Source organism: Scyliorhinus canicula, unplaced genomic scaffold (genome assembly GCF_902713615.1).
Source record: "Scyliorhinus canicula unplaced genomic scaffold, sScyCan1.1, whole genome shotgun sequence".
Lineage (NCBI taxonomy): Eukaryota > Metazoa > Chordata > Chondrichthyes > Carcharhiniformes > Scyliorhinidae > Scyliorhinus > Scyliorhinus canicula.
The window spans coordinates 270-20,867 of NW_024055465.1; the positions used below are offsets into that span (position 1 = coordinate 270).

Sequence of the window (20,598 nt, forward strand, 5' to 3'; positions counted from 1 at the left end):
CCAGGAGAGAAATTCACAAGATTCTCTTTTCCGGCTTCCGGGTCAACGACGGCCGCGCATGCGCCGAGCTCCACCTGAGAAAGATGGCGGCCGCGCAGGCGCCCTACGGCATATCAACACCAAAACAGATAACAGCCGTTAACAGGGGCTGATCAGAGAGAAAAACACCGATACGGCACCCCATTCGGTACTAACACCGAATTGTATCAAATGTGCCGGAACCAATTTATCAACCTGATGAACGTAATAGAATAATGGCGGATAAGTGTACCCCGAATGCACGGCGGTAATGAATACACCCAATCTCCATCACAGGATTCAGAACGCGCAGGCGCTGGTCTGCCCCGCCACCGGAAGGCGCCTCTCTATGCGGAGCATGCGCGGTGCTGCTCCGGGCTGTGCGCAGCCGCAGTGAGAGTGAGTGCGGCTCCCAGAGGCTGAATGAGAGCCGCCGCGAGCGGGGACAATGGTGAGAACCCAAACCCCCAATAAGACCCATTGGTTTTATTGTCAGTCTGCAGACCGGAGCTGGAGAACTGAACCCAGGCAGAGGAGAGGGAGGGAGAAAACTGGGAGTGGAGGAAAGAGATGGGAGATGGGTTTGGATTTCAGCCCAGGGAGGAGGGAGAGTGTGTGGGACGGGGATTTACAGCTTTGGGGGAACAAGAGAGGAAAAAATATTCCAGAGAAACTGGAATTGTCTGTTCAGAATTTCTATTCTAGACTGACTGATGGCTTTTGTAAACTCCTTTTACAGGATATTGGGTGGAGAATTGGCTGACAGAAAACTCAAAACCAAACATCACATCAAAATCACTCAATTCATTAAGAGCTCAATATCTTCAGTCTTTGAATTTGGAAGAAGTGTTTGTTCTGTTTCAGCAGGGTGACTCCAAAAGCACCGAGACCCACCCCCAATGAGAGTTTTCAGTTCACTAACTGGAGAGAGTTTTAACCAGTTACACAGCCTCAAAAAAGTATTACATCATTCACTGCAGGGAGAAATTAAATGCTTGTTTGTGTGTGGACAAAGCTTCAACCAGGAGAGACATAAAGGCTCCTCACCGTGGAGAAACTGTGGAAGTGTGCGGATTGTCGGAAGGGATTCAGTTACCCATCACAACTAGAAGGTCATTGGCGTAGTCACACTGGGGAGAGGTCGTTCATCTGCTTCATTTGTGGAATGGATTCAACCATTCATACAACCTTCTGACACACCAGCGAGTTCACACTGAGGAGAGGCCATTACCTGCCTGGTGTGTGGAACGTGATTCACTCGGTCATCCCACATTGTGACTCATCAGCTTGTTCACACTGATAAGAGACCATTTATATGTCCTGACTGTGAGAAGAGTTTTAAATGTAAAAAGGATCTGCTGACACATCAATGTATTCAGTCATCCCACCTGCAGACACATCAACTTGTTCAGTCTGATAACAAACTTTTAAACTGTCCTGACTGTGAGAAGAGTGTTAAAACAAAAAGATTTACTAACACATCAATATGCTCACACTGGGGAGAGGCCATTCACCTGCTCTGACTGTGGGAAGGGATTCCTTAATTCATCCAATCTTCTGATACACCAGCAACTTCATACAGGGGATAGACCGTTCACCTGCTGCATGTGGGAAGGGATTTCCATGTTCATTCAACCTTCTGACACATCAGCAGGTTCACAGCGAGGAAAGGCCATTCACTTGCTCAGTATGTGGGAATGGATTCACTCGTTCATCCAACCTATTGAATCACCAGCGAGTTCACACGGGAGAGGCCATTCACCTGCTCTGTATGTGGGAAGGGATTCAGTCAGTCATCTAACCTGCTGACACACCAGGGAGTTCACACTGGGGAGAGGCCGTTTACCTGCTCCAGATGGGGGAAGGAATTTTCTAATTTATCTTATCTTCTGAAACACCATCGCATTCACACTGGGGAGAGGATATTCAACTGTAATGTCTGTGGAAAGAGATTTACTCAGTCATCCCACCTGCTAACACACCAGCGAGTTCACAAGTGACTACAAGGTTCAGATTATACCCTTGATGGTGTTAGTCATGTACAGGACTCAATAATGTTTACTCTGACAGTCTTAATCTGCTGATGAGCTTTATTATTCTGAATAAATGTGAAATAAATCAACTTTGTTTGAAATGTTGTTGCAGATTTTTATCTTTCCCTCCTGAGTGTTTAACATCACCTGTCTGGAGCTCAGAAAGGACAATCTGGGGAAGTATCATACAGCAGGAACAGAACTTCAACCTGGACACAGTCTTTCAGGGTCACACTGAGAGGGACAAATCACACTTGGGTCTTTCCATCTCTCTTCACTGACAGCAAAGTCCCCGTGTGGGTTAATCCTGAGGCGTGTAAGAAATGTGTCCCAATCTCTCTCTTCCATGGTTCATTCTGCTCTCTGTAGCTGGGAGCTGATAACCTGCTCCCTATATTTTATATCATTCTTTCTGTGTTCCTTGTTTCCTCTATTACTCAGCTTTTATTCTCGCCACCTCACCTTTCTGTTTTTTAAAATCTCAGTCCTTCATCTATATTTCTCTCCTATTCCTATTTAATTGAAGTGTTCAAAATCATGAAGTGTTTGATAGATTGAAGGAGGAAAAAGAGGGAGCGAAACAGTAGTTGGAAAAACTCAGCAGTGTTGGCAGCATCGGTACCGAGAGAAACAGATAACGTTTCGAGTCCCTGTGACTCAGAGCAGGAGAAACCAGGATTGTCCCTCTGATATCAGGGAAGGTGAAAAGGAGATTTAATAAGTGTTTAAAATGAAGGATTTGTGATAGTGTCGATGGGGAGAAACTGTTTCCCAAGCGCAGGAGGTTTTGTAACCAGAGGACACAGAGATTTAAGATATTTGACACCAGAACCCAAGGGGGTGATGATGAGAATTGTTTTTACATAGTGATGTGATGTGATCTGGAATTGACACTGACAGGCTGTTGGAAGCAGATTTACAGTAACGTTCAAAGGGAGTTACACTTGTAGAGGGTAAATTGGCAGTGTTATGGTGAATCAGATGAATTCGGCAGTGCAGTCATAGAATCTCTACAGTGCAAAAGGAGGCCATTCTGCCCATTGCATTTGCACTATACCTAGGCCCACCCCCACCCTATCCCTGTAACCCCACCTAACCAACACATTTGGGAAGTTAATCATGGCCAATCCACCTAATCTGTAAATCTTTGAATGGTGGTAGGAACCCCATGCAGACACTGGGAGAAAGTGCAAACTCCACACAGACAGTCACCCAAGGCCGGTACCAACCTCCTCGAACAGCCGCCAGTATGTGGCGACTAGGGACTTTCCACAGTAACTTCATTTGATGCCTACTTGTGACAATAAGCAATTTTCATTTGAAAATGAAATGAAATGAAAATCGCTTATTGTCACAAGCGAGCTTCAAATGAAGTTACTGTGAAAAGCCCCTAGTCGCCACATTCCAGCGCCTGTTATGGGAATCGAACCGTGCTGCTGGCCTGCTTGGTCTGCTTTCAAAGCCAGCGATTTAGCCCTGTGCTAAACAGCCCCTAATTTTTTTTAAATTTGAAATTCAAATGAATTTCAAATGAAATTCAACAGTTTCATTTAATTTTTCATATCCCTGGATCTGGAAAGCAACAGTGCCACCCACTGTGCTATCATGCCGCCTTAGATTGTCCCAGGTAGGGTGATATTTCATGGGGTCGATGCAGATTCGATGGGCCAAATGGCCTCCTTCTGCACTGTAAGGACTTTATGATTCTACACACACTGCAGTCTGACTTATTATGGGAACATACACTGTGTTTGTTACTCTCAAAGTGAGTGAATCCTTTGCTGTTTCTCCTCTGGGCCCCATCTCCACTATTATTGTCTGATTGTCCCACTGAGACTCTCACTGTTATTATTGGACAATCAGCGAGTCAGCCTGAGCCTGTGGCCGCTCTCACCGTCTGTCACCGTCACAATGCCCGGGTGATTGACGGCAGCTGCCGACCAATAGGAAGAGGAGGGGAGGGATTGGAGGATCGACCAGGTGCGGCTGATCCTCCAACCAATCGGGGTGAATGTGGGGCGGGGCCAGCTGTGATTGAAGCATGCGCACTGTGGGTAATGGCGAAGGAGAAGGGTTGAGTCTTCAGATCGGAAATTGGTGAGAGGCGTTTAACAATATGGAGGGAGCGAGAAATCGCGGGGGTGGGCGGAAACGTTGTGTAAAACTGTTGTAAGCTGCAATCCTCGGAAAGTTTCCGGGATCCAGTTTGTACCGAGCGGAGCTGCAGCTCCTTATGTTGGGTTCGGGTGAACGGCCGCCATCTTTATTGGATGTGCATCAGGGCGCATGCGCGTTTCTCATCTTTGTCTGGGCGATGTTTCAATGAGCAGTCATAGAACATAGAACAGTACAGCACAGAACAGGCCCTTCGGCCCTCAATGTTGTGCCGAGCCATGATCACCCTACTCAAACCCACATATCCACCCTATACCCGTAACCCAACCCCCCCCTTAACCTTACATTTATTAGGACACTACGGGCAATTTAGCATGGCCAATCCACCTAACCCGCACATCTTTGGACTGTGGGAGGAAACCGGAGCACCCGGAGGAAACCCACGCACACAGGGGGAGGACGTGCAGACTCCACACAGACAGTGACCCAGCCGGGAATCGAACCTGGGACCCTGGAGCTGTGAAGCATTTATGCTAACCACCATGCTACCCTGCTGCCCCAAGTCATTTGCTTTTATCTTAGAAATAAATGTTTCAATCTGAGGGAGCAAATTATTTCGATGCCTCTGAGAAATAATGTGGAGATGCCGGTGTTGGACTGGGGTGAGCACAATAAGAAGTCTGACAACACCAGGTTAAAGTCCAACAGGTTTGTTTCAAACACGAGCTTTGCCGGGTATACCACCCCGAATCAAACTCCTTTCTTACATAGAGCAGCCTGAACCTTATTAAACCGCTCACTTCCTCACCGGCTCGGCTCCCACATCCTGGTAAATCCTCACTCGGAAAACTGAGTGAATCCCTTCCCACACTCAGAACAGGTGAATGGTCTGTTGCCGATGTGACTACAGTGATGAATTTCCAGCTCACATGCGGACTTGACATGAAAAATGAAATGAAAATCACTTATTGTCACAAGTAGGCTTCAAATCAAGTTACTGTGAAAAGCCCCTAGTCGCCACATTCGGCGCCTGTTCGGGGAGGCTGGTACGGGAATCGAACCGTGATGAGGCCTGCCTTGGTCTGCTTTCAAAGCCAGCGATTTAGCCCTGTGCTAAACCAGTCCCTATTTACACGGTTTCAGCATGCTGGTGGTGTCCTTGTCCCTCCACATTCGATGATCAGTCGAATAACAAATAATAAACTTTATTAGTGTCACAAATAGGCTTACATTAACACTGCAATGGCTACTGAGAAAAATGCCACTCCGGTGGCTGTTCGGAGGGAGAATTCAGAATGTCCAAGTCACCAAACAAGCACGATTTATTGGGCTTGTGGGAGGAAACAGGAGCACCTGGAGGAAACCCAAACAGACACAGGGAGAACGTGCAGACTCCGCACAGACAGTGACCCAAACCGTGAATCAAACCCGAGTCCCTGGTGCTGAGAATCAGCAATGCTACCCACTGTGCTATCGTGGCAACCTTGTCTCCACAGAGAGCATGAGTACGTCTCTCCCCGCTCTGAATGCAGTGGTGTTTTTTCAGACTGTGTAACTGGTTAAAGCTCTTTCCACAGTCAGTTCACTGGAACACTCACTCAAGTCGAGTTTTCTTACAGTCACACTGATCTTGGAAAATCTTTTCCTACGGACAGACCAGACAAACATTTCTTCTTCCACATTCACAGGTCAATGATGTTTACGTCCTGATGAATGGAGTGACTCTGTTAAATCTTGATGTGAAGTTTGATTTGAGTCTCCATCTGTAAATCCTCCCCTTCTAACCCCCTGTAAAAGGAGTTTACAAAAGCCATCACTGTCAGTCCAGGATAGAAATTCTGATCAGGCAATTCCAGTTTCTCTGGAACATTTTTCCCTCTCTTGTTCTCCCAAAGCTGTAAATCCCCGTCCCACACACACTCCCCCCTCCCTGGGCTGAAATCCAACCCCATCTGCACCGTTTCTTTTTCTTTAAATTTAGAGTACGCAGTTTATTTTTTTCAATTCTGGGGCAATTTAGCGTGGCCAATCCACCTACCCTGCACATCTTTGGGTTGTGGCGAGAAACCCACGCAAACACGGGGCAAATGTGCAAACTGCACACGGACTGTGACCCAGAGCTGGGATCGAACCTGCGACCCCGGTGCCATGAGGCAGTAGTGCTAACTACTGCACCACTATGCTGCCCTTCTGCACCATTTCTTTCCTCCACTCCCAGTTTTCTCCTTCCCTCTCCTCTGCCTGGGTTCAGTTCTCCAGCTCCTGTCTGCAGACTGACAATAAAATCAATGGGTCTAATTGAGGGTTTGGGACCTCCAGCGGGTGTTTGTGAATCCTCCCCGCCCACCTGCCAGGGTTTCCTTCCTTGCCATCGGTGAGAACTCTGATTTATTGTTCTCCCTTGTGGTCCAGGTCTCTCCCTCAGCTTGACATATTTATTTGTCTGGCAAAAAGGATGGTCTCTTTCCTAATGTTCACAATTAAATGTGTAGGTTCCCCAGGAGATGGCTGACATTTCAGGGCAATTAAATGAATAATGGACAGAGATATGTTACATGGTACAGATTAGATATATTATTTGCGGTTCTGTAATAAATTATATTTATTATTATTTCTCGCCTTGTAATATAAGACTGTAGCTACGTTATAGATTTACAGTCATCTCTTCCTTCAGAGGTTTGATAGTCTTAAGGTTTCTCTTCCGCAGGGACCAGTTGTATCTGGGGGTCATTGAATATATTGAAGCACAAGTTAGACAGATATTTTATTGGCAATGGAGTTAAGGGTTATGGGGAACAGGTAGGAAAATAGAGAGAAAGATGAGATGAGGGATCTCTTCACCCGAGGATGTGGTGAAGCTTTGGAATTCTCTATCCCAGAGGAATGTGGAGCCTCAGTCATCAGATATGTTCAAGACAAATATTGACAGGTTTCTAGATATTGAAGATATTGAGGGATATGGGGATCGTGTGCGAGAATGGTGCTGAGGTAGATCGGCCAAGGATCGCATTGAATGGTTGAACAGACTCGGTGGGCCGAATGGCCTTCTCTTACTCCTATTCTAAGCCCTGTGTCCTGGTCAGGAAGCAGTGAGCTGAGCTTGGATCTGTCAATCAGCCTGAATCAGCACCTTCAGGAGAATTGGGAGGGTGAATATTAGATACAACAGAGTGAGAATGGAGGGAGATTGTGTGGGATGGAGATTTACAGACTTTGGAGAACAAGAGAAGAAATAATGCTCCATAGGAACGAGAATTGTCTGGTCTGAATTTTCATCGTGTACTAACAATGATGACTTTTGCAAATTGTTTTTAAAGGAAATTGGAAGAGGAGGAATTATGGACAGAAATCTCAAACTGCACATCTTGATGTGACAAACGCACTCAATTCCTTCTGATCTGAATACCATTGTGAGAAGGAGAAATGTTTGTCCGAACTGTCAGCTTCTAAAGGTTTCAAACATCAGTGTGACTGGAAAAGCACCGAGACCCACACAACACACACCCGAGTGAGAGTGCTCCAGTGAACTGACTGTGGAAATAGCTTCAACCAGTTACACAGCCTGAAAAAACATCACACCATTCACAGTGAGGAGAGACAGTGCACATGTTCCGTGTGTAGACAAGGCTTCCACTGACTGTCCAACCTGGAGAGACACGGCGAGACCCAAAACATGGAGAAACAATGGAAATGTGCTGACTGTGGGAAGGGATTCAGAACCCCATCGAAGCTGGAGTATCATCGACGCAGTCACAATGGGGAGAGACCATTCATCTGCTCTCAGTGTGAGAAGGGATTCACTCAGTTGTCTCACCTGAAGACACATCAGCGAGTTCACACTGGGGAGAGGCCATTCGCCTGCTCTAAGTGTGGGAAAGGATTCATTGATTCATCCGCCTTGCGAAAACATCAGCAAGTTCACACTGGGGAGAGACCATTCATCTGCTCCGTCTGTGGGAATGGATTCACACAGTTATCCATCCTGAAAGCACACCAGCGAGTTCACACCGGGGAAAAGCCATTCACCTGCTCTCAGTGTGGGAGGGGATTCACTTGGTTATCCAGCCTGCGGAAACATCTGCGAATTCACACTGGGGAGACGGCATTCACCTGCTCTGAGTGTGGGGAGAGATTCCGTGATTTATCCAGTCTGCAGACACACCAGCGAATTCACACCAGGGAGAAGCCATTCACCTGCTCTCTGTGTGGGAACGGATTCAGTGATTTACCCAGTCTGCAGACACACCAGCGAGTTCACACCGGGAAGAGGCCGTTCACCTGCCCTCAGTGTGGGAAGGGATTTATTGATCCATCCATCCTGCAGAGACATCAGCGAGTTCACACTGGGGAGAAGCCATTCACCTGCTCCCTCTGTCGGAATGGATTCACACAGTTATCCAGTCTGCAGACACACCAACGAGTTCACACTGGGGAAAAGCCATTCACCTGCTCTTAGTGTGGGGACGGATTCAGTGATTTATCCATCCTGCAGAGACATCAGCGAGTTCACACTGGGGAAAAGCCATTCACCTGCTCTTAGTGTGGGAAGAGATTACATAGAAAATAGGAGCAGGAAGAGATAATTTGGCCCTTTGCACCTGCTCTGCCATTCATTATGATCATAGTTTATCATCCAACTACACAGCCTAATCCCAATTTCCCCTCCATATCCTTTGATCCCCTTTGCCCTCAGTGCTGTATCTAACTGCTTCTTGAAAATATGCAAGGTATTGGCCTCAACTATTTCCTGTGGTAACTAATCCAACAGACTCACCACTCTCTGGTTGAAGAAATGTTTCCTCATCTCTGTCTAAATGGTCTACCCCGTATCCTCAGGCTGTGGCCTCTGTTTCTGTACACTCCCACCATCGTGAAAATCTTTCCTGCATCTCCCCAATCAAACCCTGTTAGAATATTGTAGGTTTCTATAAGATCCCTCATTCTTCTGAACTCCAGCGAATACAATCCTAACAGATACAATCTCTCATACGTCAGTCCCACCATCCCAGGAATCAGTCTGGTAAACCTTCGCTGCACTTCCTCTAGAGCAAAAACATCCTTCCTCCAATAAGGAGGCCAAAACTGCTCACAATATTCCAGGTACAGTCTTGCCAAGGCCCTGTATAGAACAAAGAACAATACAGCACAGGAACAGGCCCTTCGGCCCTCCAAACCTGCGCCGATCACGTGTTCTATCTGGACCAACCGCCTGTATCCTTCTATACCCCGTGTGTTCATGTGCCTATCCAGATAAGTCTTAAAGGTCGCTAACGTATCTGCCTCAACCACCTCACTTGGCAGTGCATTCCAGGCCACCACCACCCTCTGTGTAAAATACTCTTCCCGCACATCTCCACTGAACCTTTCCACCCTCACCTTGAATTTGTGCCCCCTTGTAATTGCCATTTCTGCACTGTTCACTCTGTACCCCTAATAATTTTATAAACTTTTATCAGGTCACCCCTCCGCCTCCATCTCTCTTGGGAAAACAATCCTGTTTATTCAATCTATCCTCATAGCTAATCCCCTCCATACCAGGCAACATCCTGGTAAACCTTTTCTGTACTCTCCCCAAAGCCTCCACGTCCTTCTGGTAGTGCAGTGACCAGAATTGGGACACAGTATTCCAAATGTGGCCTAACCAACATTCTATGTAATTGTAACATAATTTTTGAGCTTTTATACTCGATACCTCGTCCTATGAAGGCAAGCATGCTGCCTGCTTTCTTCACCACCATTTCCACCTGTGCTGCCACTAAGTATCTGTGGACCTGCATGCCCAGATCTCTCTGTATCTCTATGCTCCTGATGGTCGGCATCTCCACATCATGAGTGTTAAATGCTCTCAGTTCTGTATATTATTAATCTTTGTTGGACCTTATCCAGTGCCTCTATTTTCTTTTTCTAAATGGAGATCACCAATGTTGTCAGTGCTCCCAGTGTTGTCTAACCCTAATTCTAAACAAGTTGAACATTTCCTCCGTGCTTTTCAATTCTATCCCCCTGGAATGGAACCTTAGATATGGGCATCACACTGTAAGAAAGATGTGAAGTTCTTAGAGAGGGTGCAGAGGACATTTACAATAACAATAATCATCTTTATTATTGTCACAAGTGGGCTGACATTAAACTGCAATGAAGTTACTGTGAAAATCCCCTAGTCGCCACACTCCTGCGACTGTTCAGTTTCACCGAGGGAGAATTCAGAATCTCCAATTCACCGAACAAGCACATCTTTCGGGACTTGTAGGAAACTGGAGCACCCCGGACGAAACTCACGCAGACACAGGGAGAACGTGCAGACTTCGCACAGACAGTGACCCAAACCGGTAATCGAACTTGGGACCCTGGTGCTGTGAAGCCACAGTGATAACCACATGTGCTGCCCATTGAAAGCTGCAGCAAGACTGTGCAGTTGCATGTTGCACAAGTCCATTGGGTCATGTGAAAGTGAAAATCGCTTATTGTCACGAGTAGGCTTCAATGAAGTTACTGTGAAAAGCCCGGGTGCCAGTTGTGTAGAGTAGGGGTTATCATAGTCACCTAACACGTGAAAGGTCCCCGGTTTGAAACTGGCAGAAGCATTAAATGCTTCTCATTTAGTCAGAGGAAAACTTTCCACAACATCCGTTTGTCCCTGAATATTACCTGAATCTCGTATGTGAGAGGAATAGGAGATCTGGTCTCACATCAGCCACAACAATTGATTCAGCAAAGTCTGAAGTGCTGCATTTTCAAGAAGCAGTGAGATGATAAAGAATTTCCTGCTTTGATACAGTTCCGATATTGGCAGTTTGTTCAACCACAACAGAATTTAATGTGCTTACAGATGCAAATGAACATAATAACTGTCTCAATCCTGTCTAATTGTGAGATAAAAGCAACTTACTGCGGATTCTTCAATCGGAAACAAAAACAGAAAATACTGGACAATCTCAGCAGGTCTGACAGCCTCTGTGGAGAGAGATGGCAGCTGACGTTTTGAGTCTGGGTGACTCTTTGTCAAAGCTGGAGAACTGCAAATAGGGTCAGATTTAGACTATTGTGGGTGGACAGTGGATGGGGCGGGAGGGCAGGGAGCTTGTGGAGATGTGGGGCTGGGTAGAGGGCTAGGGACAGGTGGTGAATGACTAAAATAACAGAAAGAAAAAGAGAATGTAAATAGGGGTAATAAAGGCTAAGAACAGTACTGATAGTGGTGCGTTAAGAGATTAGAATCTGAATGGCAGAATAAAAGTTAGCAGTGAGTGAAAGGAAGACTAGGAACAGGGAGCAGATTGTCCAAGGGGGGAGGGGGGGGGGGGGGGGGGGGGGGGGGGGGGGGGACAATGGTGGAGGAAAAACAGATAGATGGAAGAAATGAAAATAAGTTGCTAGAAATAAACATGTGAGGAAGGTGGAGGAGAATAATAAGTGACATGGCCTCTCAGCCTAACCATCAGAAGCTGCAGCAAGACCTGCAGTTGAACATAGCATAGGTCCATTGGCTGCTCCACTGCTGCCTGTTTCTGTGGTGTAGTGGTTAACATGTTCAGCTCACCCGCGAAAGATCCTCCATTCAAAACTGTGCAGGAATGTCAAATTCTTCTCGCTTAGTTTGAGGGATGTTTGGATAACATGCATTTGTTTCTGCATATCATCAGAATCCCATTTAGTAGATATATATTTGGCCTCCTCGGCCTCAAACTTCTTTCAGAGAATTCTGTGAATATTGAAGAAGCAAGATCAGAAAAAGATGATCCCATTTTGATACAGTTCAGATCTTCTCAGTTTGTTCAGTCCACAACAGAATTTAATGGATTTCCGGATATAGATTAACATTTTTAATCACCATCTGAAAGATATCTAATGGTAATGTGTGTTCATACAGACATAGGCAAATGATATTCTAACTGAATTAGAGGGAATGGCAGAGATTCAACTAAAACACCTTTTTGAAAATCGGGCTTTGTGGTAGAGAAACAGGAAAAGCCACTCGGGGAGATGAGGAAATTCAGGCTCAGTGCGGATTTGCTGTCACCCCTCGTTTCATTAACATGGATGGGATTAAGGCAGCGGAATGTTTCATACCCAGAACAAAGAGGGTAAAAGAGGGGGGGGGGTGTTTTCTAGAGCTGTTGGGGAGGGTTTAAACTAATGTGGCAGGGGGATGGGAACCAATGCTGGAAGTTGGTAGTAAAACAGGGACAGAAACAAAAGGAAGTAAGGGGAAAAGTGCAAGGCAGAGAAGACATAGTCAGAAATCCATAAGGGCGACAGTACAAGGTACAGTGACTGAGGGGAGCACAGTGAATAGGCCCAGTAATAACAAAAGGAATAAAACTGGAGATGTTAAGATTCAAAACAGAGGTAAAAAAACCAACATAAGTGTACTTTACCTGAATGCTCGTAGTATTCGGAATAAAGTAAATGAGTTGGTGGCACAAATCATCGTAAATGACTATGATTTAGTGGCCATTACTGAAACATGGTTAAAGGATGGTCATGACTGGGAGTTAAATATCCGAGGGTATCAAACTATTCGGAAGGACAGAGTGGATGGTAAGGGAGGTGGTGTTGCTCTGTTATTTAAGGATGACATCCGGGCAATAGTAAGGGATGACATCGTGCTATGGAGGATAAGGTTGAATCCATTTGGGTGGAAATTAGGAATAGTAAGGCGAAAAAGTCACTGATAGGAGTAGTCTATCGGCCACCAAATAGTAACGAGATGGTGGGGCAGGCAATAAACAAAGAAATAACTGATGCATGTAGAAATGGTACAGCAGTTATCATGGGGGATTTTAATCTACATGTCGATTGGTATAACCAGGTTGGTCAAGGCAACCGTGAGGAGGAGTTTATAGAATGTATCCGCGATAGTTTCCTAGAACAGTATGTAATGGAACCTACGAGGGAACAAGCGGTCCTAGATCTTGTCCTGTGTAATGAGACAGGATTGATTCATGATCTCATAGTTAGGGATCCTCTCGGAAGGAGCGATCACAATATGGTGGAATTTAAAATACAGATGGAGGGTGAGAAAGTAAAATCAAATACTAGTGTTTTGTGTTTAAACAAAGGAGATTACAAGGGGATGAGAGAAGAACTAGCTAAGGTAGACTGGGAGCTAAGACTTTATGGTGGAACAGTTGAGGAACAGTGGAGAACCTTCCAAGCGATTTTTCACAGTGCTCAGCAAAGGTTTATACCAACAAAAAGGAAGGACGGAAGAAAGAGGGAAAATCGACCGTGGATATCTAAGGAAATAAGGGAGAGGATCAAATTGAAGGAAAAAGCATATAAAGTGGCAAAGATTGCTGGGAAATTAGAGGACTGGGAAATCTTTAGGGGGCAACAGAAAGCTACTAAAAAAGCTATAAAGAAGAGTAAGATAGAGTATGAGAGTAAACGTGCTCAGAATATAAAAACAGACAGTAAAAGTTTTTACAAATATATAAGACAAAAAAGAGTGGCTAAGGTAAATATTGGTCCTTTAGAGGATGAGAAGGGAGTTTTAATAATGGGAAATGAGGAAATGGCTGAGGAACTGAACAGGTTTTTTGGGTCGGTCTTCACAGTGGAAGACACCAATAACATGCCAGCGACTGATAGAAATGAGGCTATGACAGGTGAGGACCTTGAGAGGATTGTTATCACTAAGGAGGGAGTGATGGGCAAGCTAATGGGGCTAAAGGTGAACAAGTCTCCTCGCCCTGATGGAATGCATCCCAGAGTGCTAAAAGAGATGGCTAGGGAAATTGCAGATGCACTAGTGATAATTTACCAAAATTCACTAGACTCTGGGGTGGTCCTGGTGGATTGGAAATTAGCAAACGTGACGCCACTGTTTAAAAAAGGAGGTAGGCAGAAAGCAGGAAATTATAGGCCAGTGAGTTTAACTTCGGTAATAGGGAAGATGCTGGAATCTATCATCAAGGAAGAAATTGCGAGGCATCTGGATAGAAATTGTCCCATTGGGCAGACGCAGCATGGGTTCGTTAAAGGCAGGTCATGCCTAACTAATTTAGTGGAATTTTTTGAGGACATTACCAGTGCAGTAGATAACGGGGAGCCGATGGATGTGGTATATCTGGATTTCCAGAAAGCCTTTGACAAGGTGCCACACAAAAGGTTGCTGCATAAGATAAAGATGCATGGCATTAAGGGTAAAGTAGTAGCATGGATAGAGGATTGGTTAATTAATAGAAAGCAAAGAGTTGGGATAAATGGGTGTTTCTCTGGTTGGCAATCAGTAGCTAGTGGTGTCCCTCAGGGATCCGTGTTGGGCCCACAATTGTTCACAATTTACATTGATGATTTGGAGTTGGGGACCAAGGGCAATGTGTCCAAGTTTGCAGATGACACTAAGATGAGTGGTAAAGCGAAAAGTGCAGAGGATACTGGAAGTCTGCAGAGGGATTTGGATAGGTTAAGTGAATGGGCTCAGGTCTGGCAGATGGAATACAATGTTGACAAATGTGAGGTTATCCATTTTGGTAGGAATAACAGCAAACGGGATTATTATTTAAACGATAAAATATTAAAGCATGCCGCTGTTCAGAGAGACTTGGGTGTGCTAGTGCATGAGTCACAGAAGGTTGGTTTACAAGTGCAACAGGTGATTAAGAAGGCAAATGGAATTTTGTCCTTCATTGCTAGAGGGATGGAGTTTAAGAATAGGGAGGTTATGTTGCAATTGTATAAGGTGTTAGTGCGGCCACACCTGGAGTATTGTGTTCAATTTTGGTCTCCTTACTTGAGAAAGGACGTACTGGCGCTGGAGGGTGTGCAGAGGAGATTCACTAGGTTAATCCCAGAGCTGAAGGGGTTGGATTATGAGGAGAGGTTGAGTAGACTAGGACTGTATTCGTTGGAATTTAGAAGGATGAGGGGGGATCTTATAGAAACATTTAAAATTATGAAGGGAATAGATAGGATAGATGCGGGCAGATTGTTTCCACTGGCAGGTGACAGCAGAACTAGGGGGCATAGCCTCAAAATAAGGGGAAATAGATTTAGGACTGAGTTTAGGAGGAACTTCTTCACCCAAAGGGTTGTGAATCTATGGAATTCCTTGCCCAGTGAAGCAGTTGAGGCTCCTTTATTACATGTTTTTAAGGTAAAGATAGATAGTTTTTTGAAGAATAAAGGGATTAAGGGTTATGGTGTTCGGGCCGGAAAGTGGAGCTGAGTCCACAAAAGATCAGCCATGATCTAATTGAATGGCGGAGCAGGCTCGAGGGGCCAGATGGCCTACTCCTGCTCCTAGTTCTTATGTTCTTATGTTCTTATCATTCTTTAATCTCCTACCTGTGAATGTATTTGTTTAAAAACTGACGTGGCCAATCTCAAATGAACTCAACAGAACTTATGTTACCCAGTGACTTTATTTTCTTTGTCAGTCATGTTTGTTGTATATTTCAGAGAGTCTCAATTTCAGATGAGGACATAAACATCAAATAATATCAAGTTTTGAGTAATGCAACAAATACTGAGTAAAATTGTTTGATGTTTTTCGAAGGAATTTAAGAATTATGTTATTACTGAATGAGAGGAAATATTTGCTGGGCAGACATTTCTACATTTCATAATTCATTTGAAATCTAATAAAGTAAACTACTTCAGCAAAGTGATCTCTAAAGTCTAGAGGGCTTTGTTAAGCTTTACAAATCCCTCTCTAATAGACAGACTCTGTGAATAGGATGTAGATCAAATGTAATTAGATTCTGTTATCAACTCAGAAATAATGACAAGATGCTTCAGCAGCAAAATACACTTTTGTAAATTCAATATGAAACCAATTGCATGATTACATAATGTTTGTATCATAAACTACACCATCTTCATGTCCGAATCTTCTGGTCATTGGTCCAGGGGAACGTTCTCATTAAATCAAACTGAGCAAGGATTCTGCAGAAACTCCTTTTTCAAAAGCAAATTGGAAGAATAATTGGAATAGAGAAACTTCAAGATCACAGAAAGAGAGAAGGACATTGAGACTAATCAATTTGCTCTTGTTCAATCTATATTTTTATTTGACTTTGATCATTTTTACAGATAGCACAACAGATTTTCCAATGGGCTCATTGTCAATCAGCTGTTTTTTCAGTGCACTGGTTATCACGTCTCCTCACACACCAAATGTCCCTCATTATTATTATTCGAAACATTATTGATGTTACTCATCTAAATTGGCAGATAAGTTGTATCATTGTTATTTATTGTTCAATAGTTAAACAAATGCATTACCTGACACCCGCAAAGTTCCAAATGATACCCTGTAAAATACTCTGTGATGGAGACTGGCAGGAATTGCAGTCAGAGTTCACACGTGTTAGTTGTGAATGGTTTTCTAATGTGTTGTGGCATTTTATGATTCAAAAGTCAGATCAATTTCTCCACCAATTGCCTAATTTTCAGTCAAATTGTACTCCCACATAGAAGGGTCTTCAGTGCAATAAGGATGCACTGTTTACTATTCTCGGTCAGTGCACGAAGCGCTGTTCCCTGTTTCTGTAGTGTAGTGATTATGTTTGCTTAAAGGCCCTCGGTTTAATACTGCACAGAAACATTATTAAACCACATTCATTTCCATGAGTGGAAAAGTTACAAGATTGACATTTTCATTATTCATTTACACCCACCCTGAATTGCCCTTGAATTGGGTTGCTGAGTTGATCTGCCGTGTGGAACCCCGGAGCTTCAGCCTGGTTCTCCGCTTTCCTAGTCTGGATGTGGAGATGCCAGCATTGGACTGGGGTGGGCACAGTAGGAAGACTGACAACACCAGGTTAAAGTCCAATTGGTTTGTGTCGAATCACTAGCTTTCGGAGCACAGCTCCTTCCACAGGTGAATGAAGAGGTGGGTTCCACAACCCCATATATAGAGAAATTCAATGATGCAAGATGATACTTTGAGTGCGTGTCTGCAGGTAATTAAATCTTTACAGTTCCAAACATTGCAACTGGAGAGAGGGATAATCACAGGTTAAAGAGATGTGAAATGTCTCAAGCCAGCACAGTTGGTAGGATTTCACAAGCCCAGGTGGGGGGTGAATGTAATGCGACATGAATCCAAGGTCCCGGTTGAGGCTGTACCCATGCGTGCGGAACTTGGCTATCAGTTTCTGCTTGGCGATACTGCGTTGCCGAACGTCCTGAAGGCTGCCTACCTAAGCCCCACCTCTATCCTATCCCCATAACCCAGTAACCCCACCAAACCTTTTTGGACACTATGGCAATTTAACATGGCCAATCCACCTAACCTGCACATATTTGGACTCATGCCTGTGCTATCACAAAGACTGCCCGTTTCCACCCACGTTACATTATCCGGCCTCTCTCCTGTGTCTGTGCGCCTGGGGCTGAAATCTCAGTCATGCTTTCGTCACCTCCCGATTTGACAATTCCATTACACACCTGGCTGCTCTCCCACATTCTACCTCTGTAAACTTAAAGCCATCCAAAAGGCTACTACCCATGTCTTAATTCACAGCAAGTCCCTTTCCCCTATGATCTCTGTGCTCCGAGACTTGCATTCTCTCCCAGTCAATTCTCACTCTCATTTTCAAATGGCTCCATGACCTCATCTCTCCCTGTGTCTGTCATCTCCTCCAGCTCCACAACCCCCTGAGATATCTGTACAGCTCTGATCCTGGACTCTTGCACACCCCCGATTCTAATTACTCCGCCATGGTTTTAAATTCCCTCGGCCCCAAGCACTGAATTCCCTCCCTCAACCTCCCCGTCTCCACCTCACTTACCTCCTTTCAGACTCTAAAAGTCACCTCTTTGACCAAGTTTTTGGTCACCTGTCCTAATATCTTCTTTTGTGTCTGGGTGTCTCACTTTGTTTTACAATGTTCCTGTGAAGTTGACTGGGATGATTTATGATGTTAAAGGTGTTATATAAATAAAAGTTGTTGTTGTTGACTGTAACCCTGACCTGTTTTACAATATCCCATTGGTTTCACAACAAACTCTATCTCTGATGTTTTGCCTCCTGCGGGTTTGCAGCCTCTATAAAGACGGCGGCCGTTAACTCAGGCCTGTCACCGGGAGCAGGCCGCAGCTGTCCCCCCGTTCGATGCAAACCCGGGCCCGGAAACTTTTTATTGGTTTGGAGAGGTTTCAGTGAACCCTCCAAGCCGAGTCCAGAATAGGCACTGCGCATGCTCCAGCTCACAATGCCAGAGAGTGATTGACGGCAGCTCTGGTCTAATAGGAAGAGAGGGGTGGGCCTGGAGGACCGAGTGGTTGCAGCCAGTCTTCCAATCAATCGGAGTGAATGAGGGGCGGGGCTCAGCCCCGGTCTCCCACGTGAGGCTGGAGCATGCGCAGTACCTATGACAACTCGGGATTCAGGCGGTTGGGTGGAAATTGTGAGCCGGTCAAATTCGGTTTGGTAAGTCATGAGGGAGGGATGGAGCCGGCGGATGGGTCGAAAGGCTTCACAGACACTCCGTGTAGACCGAAGCCCCGAATACGAAGTGAGGATACAGGAGCTGAACCAGCGAAAGCTGCTCGGGCTTTTCTCCGAGACAGGCCCGGGTGGCCGGGCGCATGCGGAAGGAGCGAGAGCCCCGGCTTTGCTCCGCCTCCCATTCACTCTGATTGCCTGGAGGACCAGTCGCTCTTATTTGGTCCTCCAGCCCCGCCCCCTCTTCCTATTGGCCCGAACCCGCCGTCAATCAGTCCCCGGGCATTGTGAGCTGGAGCAAACCCTTCACCATCATTGTCAGCTCCCTGGTTTGCAGCTGCGGAGCTTCTCCCTCCCTCCCGGGAACAGGCCCAGGTTAACGGGCACCATCCTGCTTCACACACTGGAGGGTGGTTCACATCACAGGAGGGGGGATAATAAATAAGAGCTGACACTTTGCACTCAAATCAATGAGGACTCTGATCTCTGCCAAGGAAGGAAACCCTGGCATGTGGGCGGGGAGGATTCACAAACACCCGCTGGAGGCCCCAAACCCCCAATAATTTTATTGTCAGTCTGCAGACAGGAACTGGAGAACTGAACCCAGGCAGAGGAGTGGGAGGGAGAAAACTGGGAGTGAAGGAAATAAATGGTGCAGATGGTGAGATGGGTTTGGATTTCAGCCCAGGGAGTAGGGAGAGTGTGTGGGGTGGAGATTTACAGCTTTGGGGGAACGAGAGAGGGACAAATGTTCCAGAGAAACTAAAATTGTCTGTTCAGAATTTCTATCCTGGACTGACAGTGATGGCTTTTGTAAACTCCTTTTACAGGGGGTTAGAATTGGAGACTTTGCACACAACAAACTGAACCCAACAGAAAGGTTTGTCTCTTTGCGAATTCTATCCTGCATCAACAGTTATGACTTTTGTAACATGAACGATTACAGCTCTCAGGAAAGATTAAATGGAGTGGAGCCCTTTTTCTATCGACAACAATAAATGAAGCAGTGACCTGCTATAAATCTTTTAAATTATCAGTAGTTTGGAGAGGGGCAATGTGAGAGAGTGACCATCAATAAACAACACGTCATAAATACAAGATAGTTACAAATAAATCCAAGGGGGCAAAACAGACAAATTTATTTATCACAGGTTCAGAATGTGCAACTCATTACCATGGAAACGAGTTGAGGAAAGTGCTGAGATGTTTTCAAAAGGAAACGGGACAAGCACGAGAGAAAATTGAATCAAAAACCAGCTGAAGGGCTGAGATTTGATAGGTGTGACAGTCGGAGATGTGTGCCGAGTATTGACAGCAGTATCGGTACAGAATGGCATGTTTGTGTCGTATATATTGACAGTATTTCAATGTAATCTCCTTTTACAGAATATTTGCAGATGCAAACATCATGTTGAGATCTGACAGAGTCACTTGATTCATCAGGACCGGCCTTTCAACGTGGAAGGAGAAATGTTCGTCTGTTTTGTCTTTCAGAAAAAATGTCAAAAATCACTGTGATTGGAAAAGCACCGAGACACAGACATCTAAGTAATTTTCCACAGTTAGCTGGAACTGAGCTTTAACCAATCACAAAGCATGAAATTAAATTGCAGCATTTACATCAGGGAGACACCGTACTCAGGCTTCAACTGATGATCCAAGTTGGAGAGACATAAGGACATTCGCACCAAAGGAATAAAGAAGCAGCAATAGAACATTCAGCCCCGTGAGCCTGTTCCACCATTTAATAACATCACGGCTGATCTGATAGTGACCTCAAATCTGCATCCCACCTACACCTGACAACTTGTCGATAACCATGGAGAAACCGTGGAAATGTGGGGACTGTGGGATGGGATTCAATTACCCGTCTGAATTGGAAACTCATCGACGTATTCATACTGGGGAAAGGCCGTTCACCTGCTCCCTGTGTGGGAAGGGATTCACTCGATCATCACACCTCCTGACACACCAACTTGTTCATACTGATCAGAGACCATTTAAATGTGATCACTGTAAGAAGAGTTTTAA

At 45.2% G+C, this 20,598-nt stretch overlaps 2 long non-coding RNA genes across 2 annotated transcripts; both read left to right on the forward strand.

Moving 5' to 3' along the window:
• Positions 1 to 427: 427 nt before the first annotated feature.
• LOC119959782 lies at positions 428 to 1,479 on the forward strand. The gene is made up of 2 exons (XR_005459283.1): positions 428 to 469; positions 758 to 1,479. It is a non-coding gene; the product is annotated as an uncharacterized LOC119959782 (long non-coding RNA).
• A 17,027-nt stretch (positions 1,480 to 18,506) lies between these two features.
• On the forward strand, positions 18,507 to 20,321 carry LOC119959781. Its single transcript, XR_005459282.1, has 2 exons — positions 18,507 to 18,552; positions 19,954 to 20,321. It is a non-coding gene; the product is annotated as an uncharacterized LOC119959781 (long non-coding RNA).
• Positions 20,322 to 20,598: the final 277 nt, after the last annotated feature.